Source organism: Giraffa tippelskirchi, chromosome 14, assembly GCF_054371585.1.
Source record: "Giraffa tippelskirchi isolate mGirTip1 chromosome 14, T2T-mGirTip1v1.2.pri, whole genome shotgun sequence".
Taxonomy (NCBI): domain Eukaryota; kingdom Metazoa; phylum Chordata; class Mammalia; order Artiodactyla; family Giraffidae; genus Giraffa; species Giraffa tippelskirchi.
In genome coordinates, this window is record NC_137288.1 from 7,448,219 (window position 1) to 7,467,053 (window position 18,835).

At 54.1% G+C, this 18,835-nt stretch overlaps 1 long non-coding RNA gene across 1 annotated transcript in view; it reads left to right on the forward strand.

The window, feature by feature from the left end:
• The window catches only part of LOC145534151 (uncharacterized), a 270,548-nt gene that overhangs the window by 4,482 nt on the left and 247,231 nt on the right, over positions 1 to 18,835 (forward strand). The window contains exons 2-4 of the long non-coding RNA XR_014074277.1: positions 3,137 to 3,248; positions 10,765 to 10,876; positions 18,397 to 18,508. This is a non-coding gene — a long non-coding RNA (uncharacterized LOC145534151). The remainder of the gene's footprint in view (positions 1 to 3,136; positions 3,249 to 10,764; positions 10,877 to 18,396; positions 18,509 to 18,835) is intronic.

Here is an 18,835-nt window from a genome sequence, read left to right on the forward strand (position 1 = left end):
GTTGGAGGACCGAAAGGAAGACTCGAAGGTCTCCCTCTCTTGTAGAAAAGAGTAGCCAACTTTCTGGTCCTCTGTTTCCATTGAGATTCTGTTCAAGTGTCCCAGCTCGGCTTCTGCGGGTGGCTGAGCTTCTAATGGCTCCCTGCGTTCTTGTCTTTTCCTCTGCAAACCTTCCGTCCTTTTCCCCCTTCTGGGGTGGATGGGCGCTGTCATTGCTTCTACCTTCGAGACAGATTGAGGAAAAGTCTGGACCATCGACTCCTTTCCTCTCTTTGGTTCCGTGTCTCTCTCTGGCTGTGTCCCTCTCTTTTCCTTTCTCAATTCCCTCTGTGTCTTCCTCTTTCTCTCTCGTGTGTGGATGGATGGATGCTAGGAATTCCACATGTATATGATTAGATGAGGGTTATGTTTTAGGGATAGGTTAGAGGGAGAGAAAGGCTTCAGGTCGGAGTTGGTCATAGGGGAAGGGTCAAGGGTGGTGGTGGTGTTTCTTGGAATCTGAGTGCTGTGCATTCTTCGTCTCTTTCCATATGAACCCCTTCTCAGATACACCACTTGGAAGGAGTCTCTCGTGTTCCGTTTCCTATCTTTTGCATTTGTGAATGCTTAGCTTCTCTGTTGTGAAGAGGTTCCATTGGATGGAAACCCATTGGTGTACTTCGTGTACCTCTTTCCCTTAATTGAAGAGACCCATTTCTACCTCCGCCCAGCAAATGGCAAGGAGACTCTGATGTTAAGGAGCCTTTGACCTACGCTTCTTTCTAGCTATCTCATGACATCAGTCTTTAGGGTGAGGTTTTTCCCCAATATTGAGGTGGTCTGAGATCCAAACCAATAGCGTTCTTCAGATGTAGCTGTCTGGGTTTCCCATGGACATTGATTGAAGAGGCTTTCTTGTTCCCATTTGGATAATCTCCCCTTCTGTGTCAGAGATGAGTTGACGATGGATGCTGGGGTTTGTTTCTGGACCCTCAACTTTATTCCATCGATCTGGATCTGTGTGTGTTGTTGTATTCCCAATAGCATACTGTCCTGCCGCTGCTGCTGCTGCTGCTAAGTCACTTCAGTCGTGTCAGACTCTGCGCGACCCCATGGCCTGCAGCCTACCAGGCTCCTCCGTCCAGGGCATTTTCCAGGCAAGAGTACTGGAGTGGGTCGCCATTGCCTTCTCCGATACTCTCCTGAGGATCCTAGTTTGGTCGTCTAATTTCCTTTCACACAACCTTGGATGTCCGTATCGGGGCCTTTTCGTCGGATTGTATTGACAATTTAGGCTCTTTTCTGTTTCCGTAACCCCTTTTGCAATTCTTTGTTCGGTGCGAAAATGCATTGGCATTTTGGGAGGAATAGCATCGAAGCTGTGGATTGCCTTGTGGGGCTGTGACATCATTTTACCAATAGGAATTTTTCAAGCCCTGAGCACAGCTTCTCTCTCCAGTGATTGGTGTGGGCTTGATCTTCCTTCTTCCATCTCTCGCCGTTTTGTGAGAACAGGTGCATCCTTCCCTTCTGGGTTAGATGGACTCGTGGATATCACTTCAGTGCATGGCATTGTCAGTGGGGGTGATAATTCCCTTCTCATTGGAAGACTTTGCTGTGAGTATTAGAAATGCAAGTGACTTCTCTTCCCCTTCCTCCCTGTCCATCTCTCAGAGCCACCGGGAAACAGAGGCCTCATCCACGGTCACACAGGCCTGAGGGGGTGCAACTAGACTGTTGTTTCTTCAGGCCCTCAGTGCTGGACATCATCCGGGATCCTCTGTGTGTGTCTTCCTCAGTCTGGTGTCCCTTCAGACCTTTCCCTAGTTTTCACAGGCTTGTTGTGTTGGTGTTCTTTGTCTGTTTGGAGACACATCCTTGATAAGCTTTGTGTTTCCACTCATTCGTCTGGCGATGTATGACCTGTCTTTTGCTTTTGTCATGAGGTCTTTCCCACAGTAGATATCTTTGATTTTGCCAAGTCCACTGTATTCTCTGGGTTTTTTTGTGGACTGCCTTTTAGTTTTGTGTGTGAAGACTCAAAGCACGTGTCCGGTTTCTGCTCATTGTTCTTCTAGATTGGTGACAAGTTTTCACGGAAAGTTTGTCTAGGGATAAGTGGAAGTGAACTCGGTGTAAGGTGTCAAGTCTCCATCTCCATTCATGTCATCCCCTGCAGTTTCCAATTCCCTGTTCCTGAGTGGTTTTGGAGACCTTGTGGGAAGTTTGGTTGCATTGGAGTTTGCATTACCACCTTGATTCGATTCACACTGTTCTGCCGTCAGGGACACTGTCAAGGGGGAGTGAGGAGCAGCCTGCACTTCCAGCAGTGACCACACGGTGGGGCGAGTGCTGCTCTCCCCTCTGGGAGCCCCAGGCCACAGGCATCCCAGTGAGGAGCCAGCTCTGTGCTCAGCTGAAAGGAGTTAGTCTCTCAGGGGCCTCTGAGCCCTTGCCTTTGGATCACCCAGGGTGGGCATTGACTGGGACAGAAAAAATTGCCCTGAATTCCATGGACGGAAGAGCCTGGCTGTGTAGAGTTCGTGGGTTGCCGTGAATCAGACACAACTGAGGACAGAAAAATTCAATACATTAAAACACTTTTGGGGGGTGGGGGTGAGTGAAAGGGGGTGATGTGGGTTTTTTTGTCGTATATAACAGCCAAGGGAAATCTAGTTTAAACCTAAATTCACATAGACGGGAAAGGTATAGCTCTCCGTCACCGTATTAAAAAAAAAAAAAAAACTACTAAACTTTTCTGAAAGTTTATTTACTAGCTTCCTTGAGCAGTTCATGGTGAAGCATTTTTTTTTTTTTTCTGTGACATTGGCCTCATTAAAAAGTACGGTTTGCCTTTACTGGATAATTTTGTTCATTGGTTTCTTAGGGAACCTTGGTAATATTTGAGTTTCCTGGGGAGTATGGTCACATGACCTGGCCCTGGCCAATCGGTGCGTTCCACCTCCCTGGCCACTGTGATTGGCTCCGGGCTGGGGCAGTGCCCAATCGGGGCCCAGGGCCGGGCCTGACGTTGGAAGCCAGGGGAAGACGAGCTGTCGTCCTGCTGGGGTAGGGGAAGGGGTGGGGCCGGGGGAGGTCAGGCTCCAGCAGTGGGAGGGGCGCCTGCGGCAGTTGGTGACCTTCCCGCTCCCCTCAGGGCAGAGCCGCCGGCCTGAGAATGAGGGCGCTGCTGAGCCCAGGGGCTGGGATGGCCCGTTGCTGCTGTGGTCCCAGAGCTCCACCCGAGACCTGAGGGAAACCTTCTGCCCGTGAGTCCTCTCCCGCTTGTCTGTCAGCTTGTTTGAAGCATGCTGGGTTTTCTGCCCAGCTGGCTAAGGGGAGTCCCTGGAAATGCAAGGGTGTGGGTTTTGGCAGACTTCAGGGAAGACATGCCAGATGAGCCTGGGAGACTCCAGCTTAATCTGGATTCAGGAGATATCTCTTCGGGCCAGCTAGTAATTGTAGGATAAGCCTAATGAGTCTTCACAGGATGAAGAGAGTAACGTGCCAAGGTAGCATTCGATGTCCTCATTCGAGAGGATGAAGCTGGTGCTCAGAGAAGGGGGGAACTTGGCCACAGCAAGGAGGTGTGCACCCAGACAGAACCCCCAGATCCGGCCATTGGAGCTCAGGGAGGCCACTGGTGTGGCTTGTCCCTGTGGCAGGGGCCGAGGCACGCAGCCCACCCTGATTCCTGTGGGGGCCTGACTTGGGAAGTGCCATCTGGTAGCTTTGAGACTCACCAAACCAAATTGCACTGGAGAGAGGAGGGACACCTTCCTTCATCCACCCCCCACCCCCGCCGGCTTCCCACATACCCTGACCCCTTTCTCTCGATTTCGGAGCCATTTCCAGAGTCCCGCTCATATGACCTCATTCGAAGTGCACTGTGGACGAGCTGCCATCTGCAGCTGCTACCACAGCAGCCAAGGGCTTTAGCTCCCGAGTACCTCCCTTCCTTTGGAACTTGGGGGCCCTCTACTCCCCACTTGCACACCACAGACCTTTGCTGAGGATTGTGGGGACCCTCACTCAGTTTGCAGCACGTTGTAGCCATCCCTGTCCTCCCTTGAAACTCAGCTTGTGAGCTCCTTTGGAGCAGCGTGGCCCACCTGGCTGCAACGGAAGAGACACAGCTGACAGTGAAACAACAGCTTAGATCTGAGAGCCGGAAAGCTCTGTCAAAAGGGACCTCCCTCTTCACGCCGTAGAGGCTGTAGGAGCCGCCAGGGTTTCGGAACCAGTGCTGGGGCCAAAATGACTCCACAGCTGTTTTCCTTCCTGGGGAGGGTTCTGGCTTGAGTGGGAATGGCTCAAGTCTAAGGTTCTGAAAGCCCACTGTGTGCAGATGCACGGTACACAGAGAGGAGAAGGTGGAGTCCTGCCCTGGAGGTGGTCACAGCTCACGGATGAGCCAGGCAGGCAGGCAGGCAGGGCATGAGAACACCTGAGCTGCCTTCATGAGTGAATGGTGTGGGGGCAGAGGAAGAGAAGCCGGTCTGCTCCCTCATGTGGTGCCCAGGGCAGGTTGTCCCCAGAGGAAACCCTTACGACGGTGAGGAGAATCCCTGCTGTTTCCCAAGGGGTTCCGTCGGTGCGTGTCTTCCCCGGAGCGCTCAGGCCGCCTCTAAAGTACACTGGCCATGGGCATTGCCTCTCCTTGGAACTTCCCATGTGTTTCTCTTTTTTATGGAACAGTGATTTTCTAGAGGGGTTCTGGGCCACAAGGATGTTGGGTCATTTTCTAGCCTTCTGTCATGAAGAACGCTTTCCTGGGCGTTGGGGTGGTTTGTTGTTCCAGCTCCCTTTCTTGGCTTCTTTTGGGAGCTGGTGCAACAAGACGAGCTCAGCCTCTGCCTTCTGGCTGAGATGTCACCATTCAAACAGCAATGCCTGCCTGGAGATAATGATGGCAGTTGCCAAAAGGGCTTCGTTTGGCACATGGTATCTTGAAAGGACGTACACCGTCCTTTCAGATATCAAAGGCTAGTTCAAATGACATAAAAATGAGAACTCTCCAATGGAGTCTTACAGTAGGTGGAGAGTCCGAAAAACACTGCTTCAGTCATTTCACGGAGAGTCATTGATTGGGGACACCAAGAATATAGGAAGGAATGCACAAAGAAAAGATGAAATTGTGTTCAGGATCGGGGGAAGGGATGAACAGGGCGTGCTTGCCTTGAATCCAGGCTTTGTTGGGGGGTGGGGCATAAAGATCAAACGGGTCTGAAACTACCAAGTGGTGATGGTAACACAGTATCACCAGAGTTACACAACAGTGTTCCCAAATTGCAACAATGATGAAAAAGTTTACGAATCCCAACTTAACCAACAAAAATACAGGAAACCATACAAAAAAGAAAACATCACCAGAAAGGTGGAAACAAACCAAATGCAAAGCAGTTCAGGGGAAAGGAACTCCATGTCCCCTGGGGGCAGACCGAGTTGCCGGCGTCCACGGTGAGCAGACAGGGATGGAGGCTGCAGAGCCGACCGCTCCCCTGGACGTGGTGTTTCCGGCAAGGGCTCTGGGTGTCTGTCCAGAACGGGGGCTCGTTCTCCCTGCAGGGGTGGGTGAGTCATCGTGGGCATCTGGGTGTTGCGCGGGAGCCAGGGCAGGCTCTCCCTGCCGAGGCGGTGACTCCTCCTCTGCCTCGGGTTCTCCTGCCAGAGCCCGAGCAGGTACAGGTGCACGTGGAGGTGGAGGTTCTGGCTGAGGGGGTGGGACATCTGTGCCTGGGGCTGGGGGTCCTGCAGGCACGGAGATCCGATCTGCCCGGTGTGCTGGCCAGTACCCAGCTGGCCTGGTGTCTCTGCGAGGGCAAGTCTCGGTTCTCCATCTGCCCTCGGTGGATCCCTGGGTCCTGCACCTGGAGCCACCACCTCTGTAGGGACAGGTCTGGGAAGTGGAGCCTGGTTCCAGTTGGAGGTCAGTGCTAGAGCTGGGGGAGAAGCAAAGTTTGCCCACAGGCCAGCCTTGGCATGTGCGTATCCCGGGACAGAAAGCTTCCAAGAGATTCCCAAAGAATACCCAGCGTCGGATGTCTTTTGGGACTGACGTGTGCGAGATGGGGGGCGGGGGGTGTGAGGCCAGCGCTTGCTGCAGGCCCAGCAGCAGCTTTCGGGGACTCGTCCCTGTGTAGCTCAGCACCCCGTCCCCACACACTCCCGTGCAGCAGCCCCAGCGTCCTCACCACTGTGCTCTGGCGTGCTGGGCTCCAGGTCCTCCTGCTGCCTCAGAGGCCGGGGTTCTCGGGACTCTGGGTCGGAGCCGGGTGTGCTGAGCTCCGTGGCAGCCTCAGACTGGGCCGGCGGGTGTATCCTGGGCGGTGTCTCTGCAGCAGGCCTTCCCCGCCTCCTCTTCTCCCCCGGTGGGCCTGATGCCTCCGTGGGCACGCTCACCTGGAGCCTGCACTGGGCCTCACGGGCGGGGGGGTGGTGCTCCGACCCCTCCCTCCGGGAGGTGGATGGGGTGTCCCCGTCCTCGGCCTCATCACGTGGGAAGCTCTGCAACGACAGTGACCGTCAGCCAGCCATGCTGGGAGTTTTCCAAGCTGGGCCTGGCCAGTGGAACCGCTGCTTCTGCCTGCTCGAACTTCTCTTCCCAGAAGGGTCAGAGACGTGTGTCTGCTCAGATCCCCACCCGGGAGGAAAGAGACCCACCTGTGGGTGTGAGGTCAGCCTGGGCGGCCGCCGCTGCCCGCACACTCCCCATCGGGCCCAGCCTGCTCTCCCCTGGGGTGTGGACACAACTTGTCCGCAGGCTTCTGACCCCACATCCGCCTGGGCTTCCTTGAGGGAGACACACCCCGAGAAACCCGCATCCACACACACAGGCAAAGGACCCGGTGTTTCCGGGTGGCATGGGCGAGGTGGCCTGGCCCGGCCTGGGGCTCCCCGTGTTACCTTTCTGTTTCTCCGGGCAAACGGCCAGAGGCCTCTCGGGGGTGTCCTGAGCCAACGTCGACAGGGTGCCCACGCACACTGCCTGTGAGCTCTCCTGAGGCCCCGGCCTCTGGGCATGGGCAAACAGCAGAACATCCTGGCAGCAAGTGATCTGGCTGGGGGCTCCTCTCCGCTCTGGAGGCCTGGATACCCGGGTTGCGGGTTCTGTTGGGTTCTGTTGCCGGCAGGTGACATCATCGCCTGGGGTTCGTGCTGAGGTCCCTTCCCCAAAACTTCCCAAGGGAATCTCTGGGTTTCTGACTGCTCGACCACCCCCCTTAGGCCATGTGCAGGCACAGAGACGCCCACACAGCCCAGCCCACAGCCCTGGGGAGGCCTGGGTGCAGCCAGGGCCTGAGCTCCGAGGGCCCTGCTGCTCTCAGACCAGGCTCCTTCTTCTCATAAGTGGTGTGGCCCTGGACAAGCATATGCCCCTCAGGGTTTCCCCAGTCTCTCCATCTGCAGAGTGGGGGTCATTCTCCCATCTGCTTCCTAGGTCTGTCGGCCTACGAGCAGCTCCATGCCTTTCCACCTGGGGCCGATATCACGTGGAGCTCGTGCGCTGAGACTTCAGAAAGAAAGATTCCATCCAGGGCTGACATAGCACAGAATGGGGCAGAACGAGGCCTGGATGTGCCGTGGTACCCAGGAAAAGGCACTCCCCCTCCTGACTGTTTTGAGACCCCGCATCCAAGTTGGAGGACCGAAAGGAAGACTCGAAGGTCTCCCTCTCTTGTAGAAAAGAGTAGCCAACTTTCTGGTCCTCTGTTTCCATTGAGATTCTGTTCAAGTGTCCCAGCTCGGCTTCTGCGGGTGGCTGAGCTTCTAATGGCTCCCTGCGTTCTTGTCTTTTCCTCTGCAAACCTTCCGTCCTTTTCCCCCTTCTGGGGTGGATGGGCGCTGTCATTGCTTCTACCTTCGAGACAGATTGAGGAAAAGTCTGGACCATCGACTCCTTTCCTCTCTTTGGTTCCGTGTCTCTCTCTGGCTGTGTCCCTCTCTTTTCCTTTCTCAATTCCCTCTGTGTCTTCCTCTTTCTCTCTCGTGTGTGGATGGATGGATGCTAGGAATTCCACATGTATATGATTAGATGAGGGTTATGTTTTAGGGATAGGTTAGAGGGAGAGAAAGGCTTCAGGTCGGAGTTGGTCATAGGGGAAGGGTCAAGGGTGGTGGTGGTGTTTCTTGGAATCTGAGTGCTGTGCATTCTTCGTCTCTTTCCATATGAACCCCTTCTCAGATACACCACTTGGAAGGAGTCTCTCGTGTTCCGTTTCCTATCTTTTGCATTTGTGAATGCTTAGCTTCTCTGTTGTGAAGAGGTTCCATTGGATGGAAACCCATTGGTGTACTTCGTGTACCTCTTTCCCTTAATTGAAGAGACCCATTTCTACCTCCGCCCAGCAAATGGCAAGGAGACTCTGATGTTAAGGAGCCTTTGACCTACGCTTCTTTCTAGCTATCTCATGACATCAGTCTTTAGGGTGAGGTTTTTCCCCAATATTGAGGTGGTCTGAGATCCAAACCAATAGCGTTCTTCAGATGTAGCTGTCTGGGTTTCCCATGGACATTGATTGAAGAGGCTTTCTTGTTCCCATTTGGATAATCTCCCCTTCTGTGTCAGAGATGAGTTGACGATGGATGCTGGGGTTTGTTTCTGGACCCTCAACTTTATTCCATCGATCTGGATCTGTGTGTGTTGTTGTATTCCCAATAGCATACTGTCCTGCCGCTGCTGCTGCTGCTGCTAAGTCACTTCAGTCGTGTCAGACTCTGCGCGACCCCATGGCCTGCAGCCTACCAGGCTCCTCCGTCCAGGGCATTTTCCAGGCAAGAGTACTGGAGTGGGTCGCCATTGCCTTCTCCGATACTCTCCTGAGGATCCTAGTTTGGTCGTCTAATTTCCTTTCACACAACCTTGGATGTCCGTATCGGGGCCTTTTCGTCGGATTGTATTGACAATTTAGGCTCTTTTCTGTTTCCGTAACCCCTTTTGCAATTCTTTGTTCGGTGCGAAAATGCATTGGCATTTTGGGAGGAATAGCATCGAAGCTGTGGATTGCCTTGTGGGGCTGTGACATCATTTTCCCAATAGGAATTTTTCAAGCCCTGAGCACAGCTTCTCTCTCCAGTGATTGGTGTGGGCTTGATCTTCCTTCTTCCATCTCTCGCCGTTTTGTGAGAACAGGTGCATCCTTCCCTTCTGGGTTAGATGGACTCGTGGATATCACTTCAGTGCATGGCATTGTCAGTGGGGGTGATAATTCCCTTCTCATTGGAAGACTTTGCTGTGAGTATTAGAAATGCAAGTGACTTCTCTTCCCCTTCCTCCCTGTCCATCTCTCAGAGCCACCGGGAAACAGAGGCCTCATCCACGGTCACACAGGCCTGAGGGGGTGCAACTAGACTGTTGTTTCTTCAGGCCCTCAGTGCTGGACATCATCCGGGATCCTCTGTGTGTGTCTTCCTCAGTCTGGTGTCCCTTCAGACCTTTCCCTAGTTTTCACAGGCTTGTTGTGTTGGTGTTCTTTGTCTGTTTGGAGACACATCCTTGATAAGCTTTGTGTTTCCACTCATTCGTCTGGCGATGTATGACCTGTCTTTTGCTTTTGTCATGAGGTCTTTCCCACAGTAGATATCTTTGATTTTGCCAAGTCCACTGTATTCTCTGGGTTTTTTTGTGGACTGCCTTTTAGTTTTGTGTGTGAAGACTCAAAGCACGTGTCCGGTTTCTGCTCATTGTTCTTCTAGATTGGTGACAAGTTTTCACGGAAAGTTTGTCTAGGGATAAGTGGAAGTGAACTCGGTGTAAGGTGTCAAGTCTCCATCTCCATTCATGTCATCCCCTGCAGTTTCCAATTCCCTGTTCCTGAGTGGTTTTGGAGACCTTGTGGGAAGTTTGGTTGCATTGGAGTTTGCATTACCACCTTGATTCGATTCACACTGTTCTGCCGTCAGGGACACTGTCAAGGGGGAGTGAGGAGCAGCCTGCACTTCCAGCAGTGACCACACGGTGGGGCGAGTGCTGCTCTCCCCTCTGGGAGCCCCAGGCCACAGGCATCCCAGTGAGGAGCCAGCTCTGTGCTCAGCTGAAAGGAGTTAGTCTCTCAGGGGCCTCTGAGCCCTTGCCTTTGGATCACCCAGGGTGGGCATTGACTGGGACAGAAAAAATTGCCCTGAATTCCATGGACGGAAGAGCCTGGCTGTGTAGAGTTCGTGGGTTGCCGTGAATCAGACACAACTGAGGACAGAAAAATTCAATACATTAAAACACTTTTGGGGGGTGGGGGTGAGTGAAAGGGGGTGATGTGGGTTTTTTTGTCTTATATAACAGCCAAGGGAAATCTAGTTTAAACCTAAATTCACATAGACGGGAAAGGTATAGCTCTCCGTCACCGTATTAAAAAAAAAAAAAAAAACTACTAAACTTTTCTGAAAGTTTATTTACTAGCTTCCTTGAGCAGTTCATGGTGAAGCATTTTTTTTTTTTTTCTGTGACATTGGCCTCATTAAAAAGTACGGTTTGCCTTTACTGGATAATTTTGTTCATTGGTTTCTTAGGGAACCTTGGTAATATTTGAGTTTCCTGGGGAGTATGGTCACATGACCTGGCCCTGGCCAATCGGTGCGTTCCACCTCCCTGGCCACTGTGATTGGCTCCGGGCTGGGGCAGTGCCCAATCGGGGCCCAGGGCCGGGCCTGACGTTGGAAGCCAGGGGAAGACGAGCTGTCGTCCTGCTGGGGTAGGGGAAGGGGTGGGGCCGGGGGAGGTCAGGCTCCAGCAGTGGGAGGGGCGTGAGGTCCGCCTGCGGCAGTTGGTGACCTTCCCGCTCCCCTCAGGGCAGAGCCGCCGGCCTGAGAATGAGGGCGCTGCTGAGCCCAGGGGCTGGGATGGCCCGTTGCTGCTGTGGTCCCAGAGCTCCACCCGAGACCTGAGGGAAACCTTCTGCCCGTGAGTCCTCTCCCGCTTGTCTGTCAGCTTGTTTGAAGCATGCTGGGTTTTCTGCCCAGCTGGCTAAGGGGAGTCCCTGGAAATGCAAGGGTGTGGGTTTTGGCAGACTTCAGGGAAGACATGCCAGATGAGCCTGGGAGACTCCAGCTTAATCTGGATTCAGGAGATATCTCTTCGGGCCAGCTAGTAATTGTAGGATAAGCCTAATGAGTCTTCACAGGATGAAGAGAGTAACGTGCCAAGGTAGCATTCGATGTCCTCATTCGAGAGGATGAAGCTGGTGCTCAGAGAAGGGGGGAACTTGGCCACAGCAAGGAGGTGTGCACCCAGACAGAACCCCCAGATCCGGCCATTGGAGCTCAGGGAGGCCACTGGTGTGGCTTGTCCCTGTGGCAGGGGCCGAGGCACGCAGCCCACCCTGATTCCTGTGGGGGCCTGACTTGGGAAGTGCCATCTGGTAGCTTTGAGACTCACCAAACCAAATTGCACTGGAGAGAGGAGGGACACCTTCCTTCATCCACCCCCCACCCCCGCCGGCTTCCCACATACCCTGACCCCTTTCTCTCGATTTCGGAGCCATTTCCAGAGTCCCGCTCATATGACCTCATTCGAAGTGCACTGTGGACGAGCTGCCATCTGCAGCTGCTACCACAGCAGCCAAGGGCTTTAGCTCCCGAGTACCTCCCTTCCTTTGGAACTTGGGGGCCCTCTACTCCCCACTTGCACACCACAGACCTTTGCTGAGGATTGTGGGGACCCTCACTCAGTTTGCAGCACGTTGTAGCCATCCCTGTCCTCCCTTGAAACTCAGCTTGTGAGCTCCTTTGGAGCAGCGTGGCCCACCTGGCTGCAACGGAAGAGACACAGCTGACAGTGAAACAACAGCTTAGATCTGAGAGCCGGAAAGCTCTGTCAAAAGGGACCTCCCTCTTCACGCCGTAGAGGCTGTAGGAGCCGCCAGGGTTTCGGAACCAGTGCTGGGGCCAAAATGACTCCACAGCTGTTTTCCTTCCTGGGGAGGGTTCTGGCTTGAGTGGGAATGGCTCAAGTCTAAGGTTCTGAAAGCCCACTGTGTGCAGATGCACGGTACACAGAGAGGAGAAGGTGGAGTCCTGCCCTGGAGGTGGTCACAGCTCACGGATGAGCCAGGCAGGCAGGCAGGCAGGGCATGAGAACACCTGAGCTGCCTTCATGAGTGAATGGTGTGGGGGCAGAGGAAGAGAAGCCGGTCTGCTCCCTCATGTGGTGCCCAGGGCAGGTTGTCCCCAGAGGAAACCCTTACGACGGTGAGGAGAATCCCTGCTGTTTCCCAAGGGGTTCCGTCGGTGCGTGTCTTCCCCGGAGCGCTCAGGCCGTCTCTAAAGTACACTGGCCATGGGCATTGCCTCTCCTTGGAACTTCCCATGTGTTTCTCTTTTTTATGGAACAGTGATTTTCTAGAGGGGTTCTGGGCCACAAGGATGTTGGGTCATTTTCTAGCCTTCTGTCATGAAGAACGCTTTCCTGGGCGTTGGGGTGGTTTGTTGTTCCAGCTCCCTTTCTTGGCTTCTTTTGGGAGCTGGTGCAACAAGACGAGCTCAGCCTCTGCCTTCTGGCGGAGATGTCACCCTTGAAACAGCAATGCCTGCCTGGAGATAATGATGGCAGTGGCCAAAAGGGCTTCGTTTGGCACATGGTATCTTGAAAGGACGTACACCGTCCTTTCAGATATCAAAGGCTAGTTCAAATGACATAAAAATGAGAACTCTCCAATGGAGTCTTACAGTAGGTGGAGAGTCCGAAAAACACTGCTTCAGTCATTTCACGGAGAGTCATTGATTGGGGACACCAAGAATATAGGAAGGAATGCACAAAGAAAAGATGAAATTGTGTTCAGGATCGGGGGAAGGGATGAACAGGGCGTGCTTGCCTTGAATCCAGGCTTTGTTGGGGGGTGGGGCATAAAGATCAAACGGGTCTGAAACTACCAAGTGGTGATGGTAACACAGTATCACCAGAGTTACACAACAGTGTTCCCAAATTGCAACAATGATGAAAAAGTTTACGAATCCCAACTTAACCAACAAAAATACAGGAAACCATACAAAAAAGAAAACATCACCAGAAAGGTGGAAACAAACCAAATGCAAAGCAGTTCAGGGGAAAGGAACTCCATGTCCCCTGGGGGCAGACCGAGTTGCCGGCGTCCACGGTGAGCAGACAGGGATGGAGGCTGCAGAGCCGACCGCTCCCCTGGACGTGGTGTTTCCGGCAAGGGCTCTGGGTGTCTGTCCAGAGCGGGGGCTCGTTCTCCCTGCAGGGGTGGGTGAGTCATCGTGGGCGTCTGGGTGTTGCGCGGGAGCCAGGGCAGGCTCTCCCTGCCGAGGCGGTGACTCCTCCTCTGCCTCGGGTTGTCCTGCCAGAGCCCGAGCAGGTACAGGTGCACGTGGAGGTGGAGGTTCTGGCTGAGGGGGTGGGACATCAGTGCCTGGGGCTGGGGGTCCTGCAGGCACGGAGATCCGATCTGCCCGGTGTGCTGGCCAGTACCCAGCTGGCCTGGTGTCTCTGCGAGGGCAAGTCTCGGTTCTCCATCTGCCCTCGGTGGATCCCTGGGTCCTGCACCTGGAGCCACCACCTCTGTAGGGACAGGTCTGGGAAGTGGAGCCTGGTTCCAGTTGGAGGTCAGTGCTAGAGCTGGGGGAGAAGCAAAGTTTGCCCACAGGCCAGCCTTGGCATGTGCGTATCCCGGGACAGAAAGCTTCCAAGAGATTCCCAAAGAATACCCAGCGTCGGATGTCTTTTGGGACTGAAGTGTGCAAGACGGGGGGCGGGGGGTGTGAGGCCAGTGCTTGCTGCAGGCCCAGCAGCAGCTTTCGGGGACTCGTCCCTGTGTAGCTCAGCACCCCGTCCCCACACACTCCCGTGCAGCAGCCCCAGCGTCCTCACCTCTGTGCTCTGGCGTGCTGGGCTCCAGGTCCTCCTGCTGCCTCAGAGGCCGGGGTTCTCGGGACTCTGGGTCGGAGCCGGGTGTGCTGAGCTCCGTGGCAGCCTCAGACTGGGCCGGCGGGTGTATCCTAGGCGGTGTCTCTGCAGCAGGCCTTCCCCGCCTCCTCTTCTCCCCCGGTGGGGCTGATGCCTCCGTGGGCACGCTCACCTGGAGCCTGCACTGGGCCTCAGGGGCGGGGGGGTGGTGCTCCGACCCCTCCCTCCGGGAGGTGGATGGGGTGTCCCCGTCCTCGGCCGCATCACGTGGGAAGCTCTGCAACGACAGTGACCGTCAGCCAGCCATGCTGGGAGTTTTCCAAGCTGGGCCTGGCCAGTGGAACCGCTGCTTCTGCCTGCTCGAACTTCTCTTCCCAGAAGGGTCAGAGACGTGTGTCTGCTCAGATCCCCACCCGGGAGGAAAGAGACCCACCTGTGGGTGTGAGGTCAGCCTGGGCGGCCGCCGCTGCCCGCACACTCCCCATCGGGCCCAGCCTGCTCTCCCCTGGGGTGTGGACACAACTTGTCCGCAGGCTTCTGACCCCACATCCGCCTGGGCTTCCTTGAGGGAGACACACCCCGAGAAACCCGCATCCACACACACAGGCAAAGGACCCGGTGTTTCCGGGTGGCATGGGCGAGGTGGCCTGGCCCGGCCTGGGGCTCCCCGTGTTACCTTTCTGTTTCTCCGGGCAAACGGCCAGAGGCCTCTCGGGGGTGTCCTGAGCCAACGTCGACAGGGTGCCCACGCACACTGCCTGTGAGCTCTCCTGAGGCCCCGGCCTCTGGGCATGGGCAAACAGCAGAACATCCTGGCAGCAAGTGATCTGGCTGGGGGCTCCTCTCCGCTCTGGAGGCCTGGATACCCGGGTTGCGGGTTCTGTTGGGTTCTGTTGCCGGCAGGTGACATCATCGCCTGGGGTTCGTGCTGAGGTCCCTTCCCCAAAACTTCCCAAGGGAATCTCTGGGTTTCTGACTGCTCGACCACCCCCCTTAGGCCATGTGCAGGCACAGAGACGCCCACACAGCCCAGCCCACAGCCCTGGGGAGGCCTGGGTGCAGCCAGGGCCTGAGCTCCGAGGGCCCTGCTGCTCTCAGACCAGGCTCCTTCTTCTCATAAGTGGTGTGGCCCTGGACAAGCATATGCCCCTCAGGGTTTCCCCAGTCTCTCCATCTGCAGAGTGGGGGTCATTCTCCCATCTGCTTCCTAGGTCTGTCGGCCTACGAGCAGCTCCATGCCTTTCCACCTGGGGCCGATATCACGTGGAGCTCGTGCGCTGAGACTTCAGAAAGAAAGATTCCATCCAGGGCTGACATAGCACAGAATGGGGCAGAACGAGGCCTGGATGTGCCGTGGTACCCAGGAAAAGGCACTCCCCCTCCTGACTGTTTTGAGACCCCGCATCCAAGTTGGAGGACCGAAAGGAAGACTCGAAGGTCTCCCTCTCTTGTAGAAAAGAGTAGCCAACTTTCTGGTCCTCTGTTTCCATTGAGATTCTGTTCAAGTGTCCCAGCTCGGCTTCTGCGGGTGGCTGAGCTTCTAATGGCTCCCTGCGTTCTTGTCTTTTCCTCTGCAAACCTTCCGTCCTTTTCCCCCTTCTGGGGTGGATGGGCGCTGTCATTGCTTCTACCTTCGAGACAGATTGAGGAAAAGTCTGGACCATCGACTCCTTTCCTCTCTTTGGTTCCGTGTCTCTCTCTGGCTGTGTCCCTCTCTTTTCCTTTCTCAATTCCCTCTGTGTCTTCCTCTTTCTCTCTCGTGTGTGGATGGATGGATGCTAGGAATTCCACATGTATATGATTAGATGAGGGTTATGTTTTAGGGATAGGTTAGAGGGAGAGAAAGGCTTCAGGTCGGAGTTGGTCATAGGGGAAGGGTCAAGGGTGGTGGTGGTGTTTCTTGGAATCTGAGTGCTGTGCATTCTTCGTCTCTTTCCATATGAACCCCTTCTCAGATACACCACTTGGAAGGAGTCTCTCGTGTTCCGTTTCCTATCTTTTGCATTTGTGAATGCTTAGCTTCTCTGTTGTGAAGAGGTTCCATTGGATGGAAACCCATTGGTGTACTTCGTGTACCTCTTTCCCTTAATTGAAGAGACCCATTTCTACCTCCGCCCAGCAAATGGCAAGGAGACTCTGATGTTAAGGAGCCTTTGACCTACGCTTCTTTCTAGCTATCTCATGACATCAGTCTTTAGGGTGAGGTTTTTCCCCAATATTGAGGTGGTCTGAGATCCAAACCAATAGCGTTCTTCAGGTGTAGCTGTCTGGGTTTCCCATGGACATTGATTGAAGAGGCTTTCTTGTTCCCATTTGGATAATCTCCCCTTCTGTGTCAGAGATGAGTTGACGATGGATGCTGGGGTTTGTTTCTGGACCCTCAACTGTATTCCATCGATCTGGATCTGTGTGTGTTGTTGTATTCCCAATAGCATACTGTCCTGCCGCTGCTGCTGCTGCTGCTAAGTCACTTCAGTCGTGTCAGACTCTGCGCGACCCCATGGCCTGCAGCCTACCAGGCTCCTCCGTCCAGGGCATTTTCCAGGCAAGAGTACTGGAGTGGGTCGCCATTGCCTTCTCCGATACTCTCCTGAGGATCCTAGTTTGGTCGTCTAATTTCCTTTCACACAACCTTGGATGTCCGTATCGGGGCCTTTTCGTCGGATTGTATTGACAATTTAGGCTCTTTTCTGTTTCCGTAACCCCTTTTGCAATTCTTTGTTCGGTGCGAAAATGCATTGGCATTTTGGGAGGAATAGCATCGAAGCTGTGGATTGCCTTGTGGGGCTGTGACATCATTTTCCCAATAGGAATTTTTCAAGCCCTGAGCACAGCTTCTCTCTCCAGTGATTGGTGTGGGCTTGATCTTCCTTCTTCCATCTCTCGCCGTTTTGTGAGAACAGGTGCATCCTTCCCTTCTGGGTTAGATGGACTCGTGGATATCACTTCAGTGCATGGCATTGTCAGTGGGGGTGATAATTCCCTTCTCATTGGAAGACTTTGCTGTGAGTATTAGAAATGCAAGTGACTTCTCTTCCCCTTCCTCCCTGTCCATCTCTCAGAGCCACCGGGAAACAGAGGCCTCATCCACGGTCACACAGGCCTGAGGGGGTGCAACTAGACTGTTGTTTCTTCAGGCCCTCAGTGCTGGACATCATCCGGGATCCTCTGTGTGTGTCTTCCTCAGTCTGGTGTCCCTTCAGACCTTTCCCTAGTTTTCACAGGCTTGTTGTGTTGGTGTTCTTTGTCTGTTTGGAGACGCATCCTTGATAATCTTTGTGTTTCCACTCATTCGTCTGGCGATGTATGACCTGTCTTTTGCTTTTGTCATGAGGTCTTTCCCACAGTAGATATCTTTGATTTTGCCAAGTCCACTGTATTCTCTGGGTTTTTTTGTGGACTGCCTTTTAGTTTTGTGTGTGAAGACTCAAAGCACGTGTCCGGTTTCTGCTCATTGTTCTTCTAGATTGGTGACAAGTTTTCACGGAAAGTTTGTCTAGGGATAAGTGGAAGTGAACTCGGTGTAAGGTGTCAAGTCTCCATCTCCATTCATGTCATCCCCTGCAGTTTCCAATTCCCTGTTCCTGAGTGGTTTTGGAGACCTTGTGGGGAGTTTGGTTGCATTGGAGTTTGCATTACCACCTTGATTCGATTCACACTGTTCTGCCGTCAGGGACACTGTCAAGGGGGAGTGAGGAACAGCCTGCACTTCCAGCAGTGACCACACGGTGGGGCGAGTGCTGCTCTCCCCTCTGGGAGCCCCAGGCCACAGGCATCCCAGTGAGGAGCCAGCTCTGTGCTCAGCTGAAAGGAGTTAGTCTCTCAGGGGCCTCTGAGCCCTTGCCTTTGGATCACCCAGGGTGGGCATTGACTGGGACAGAAAAAATTGCCCTGAATTCCATGGACGGAAGAGCCTGGCTGTGTAGAGTTCGTGGGTTGCCGTGAATCAGACACAACTGAGGACAGAAAAATTCAATACATTAAAACACTTTTGGGGGGTGGGGGTGAGTGAAAGGGGGTGATGTGGGTTTTTTTGTCTTATATAACAGCCAAGGGAAATCTAGTTTAAACCTAAATTCACATAGACGGGAAAGGTATAGCTCTCCGTCACCCTATTAAAAAAAAAAAAAAAACTACTAAACTTTTCTGAAAGTTTATTTACTAGCTTCCTTGAGCAGTTCATGGTGAAGCTTTTTTTTTTTTTTTTTTTTCTGTGACATTGGCCTCATTAAAAAGTACGGTTTGCCTTTACTGGATAATTTTGTTCATTGGTTTCTTAGGGAACCTTGGTAATATTTGAGTTTCCTGGGGAGTATGGTCACATGACCTGGCCCTGGCCAATCGGTGCGTTCCACCTCCCTGGCCACTGTGATTGGCTCCGGGCTGGGGCAGTGCCCAATCGGGGCCCAGGGCCGGGCCTGACGTTGGAAGCCAGGGGAAGACGAGCTGTCGTCCTGCTGGGGTAGGGGAAGGGGTGGGGCCTGGGGAGGTCAGGCTCCAGCAGTGGGAGGGGCGTGAGGTCCGCCTGCGGCAGTTGGTGACCTTCCCGCTCCCCTCAGGGCAGAGCCGCCGGCCTGAGAATGAGGGCGCTGCTGAGCCCAGGGGCTGGGATGGCCCGTTGCTGCTGTGGTCCCAGAGCTCCACCCGAGACCTGAGGGAAACCTTCTGCCCGTGAGTCCTCTCCCGCTTGTCTGTCAGCTTGTTTGAAGCATGCTGGGTTTTCTGCCCAGCTGGCTAAGGGGAGTCCCTGGAAATGCAAGGGTGTGGGTTTTGGCAGACTTCAGGGAAGACATGCCAGATGAGCCTGGGAGACTCCAGCTTAATCTGGATTCAGGAGATATCTCTTCGGGCCAGCTAGTAATTGTAGGATAAGCCTAATGAGTCTTCACAGGATGAAGAGAGTAACGTGCCAAGGTAGCATTCGATGTCCTCATTCGAGAGGATGAAGCTGGTGCTCAGAGAAGGGGGGAACTTGGCCACAGCAAGGAGGTGTGCACC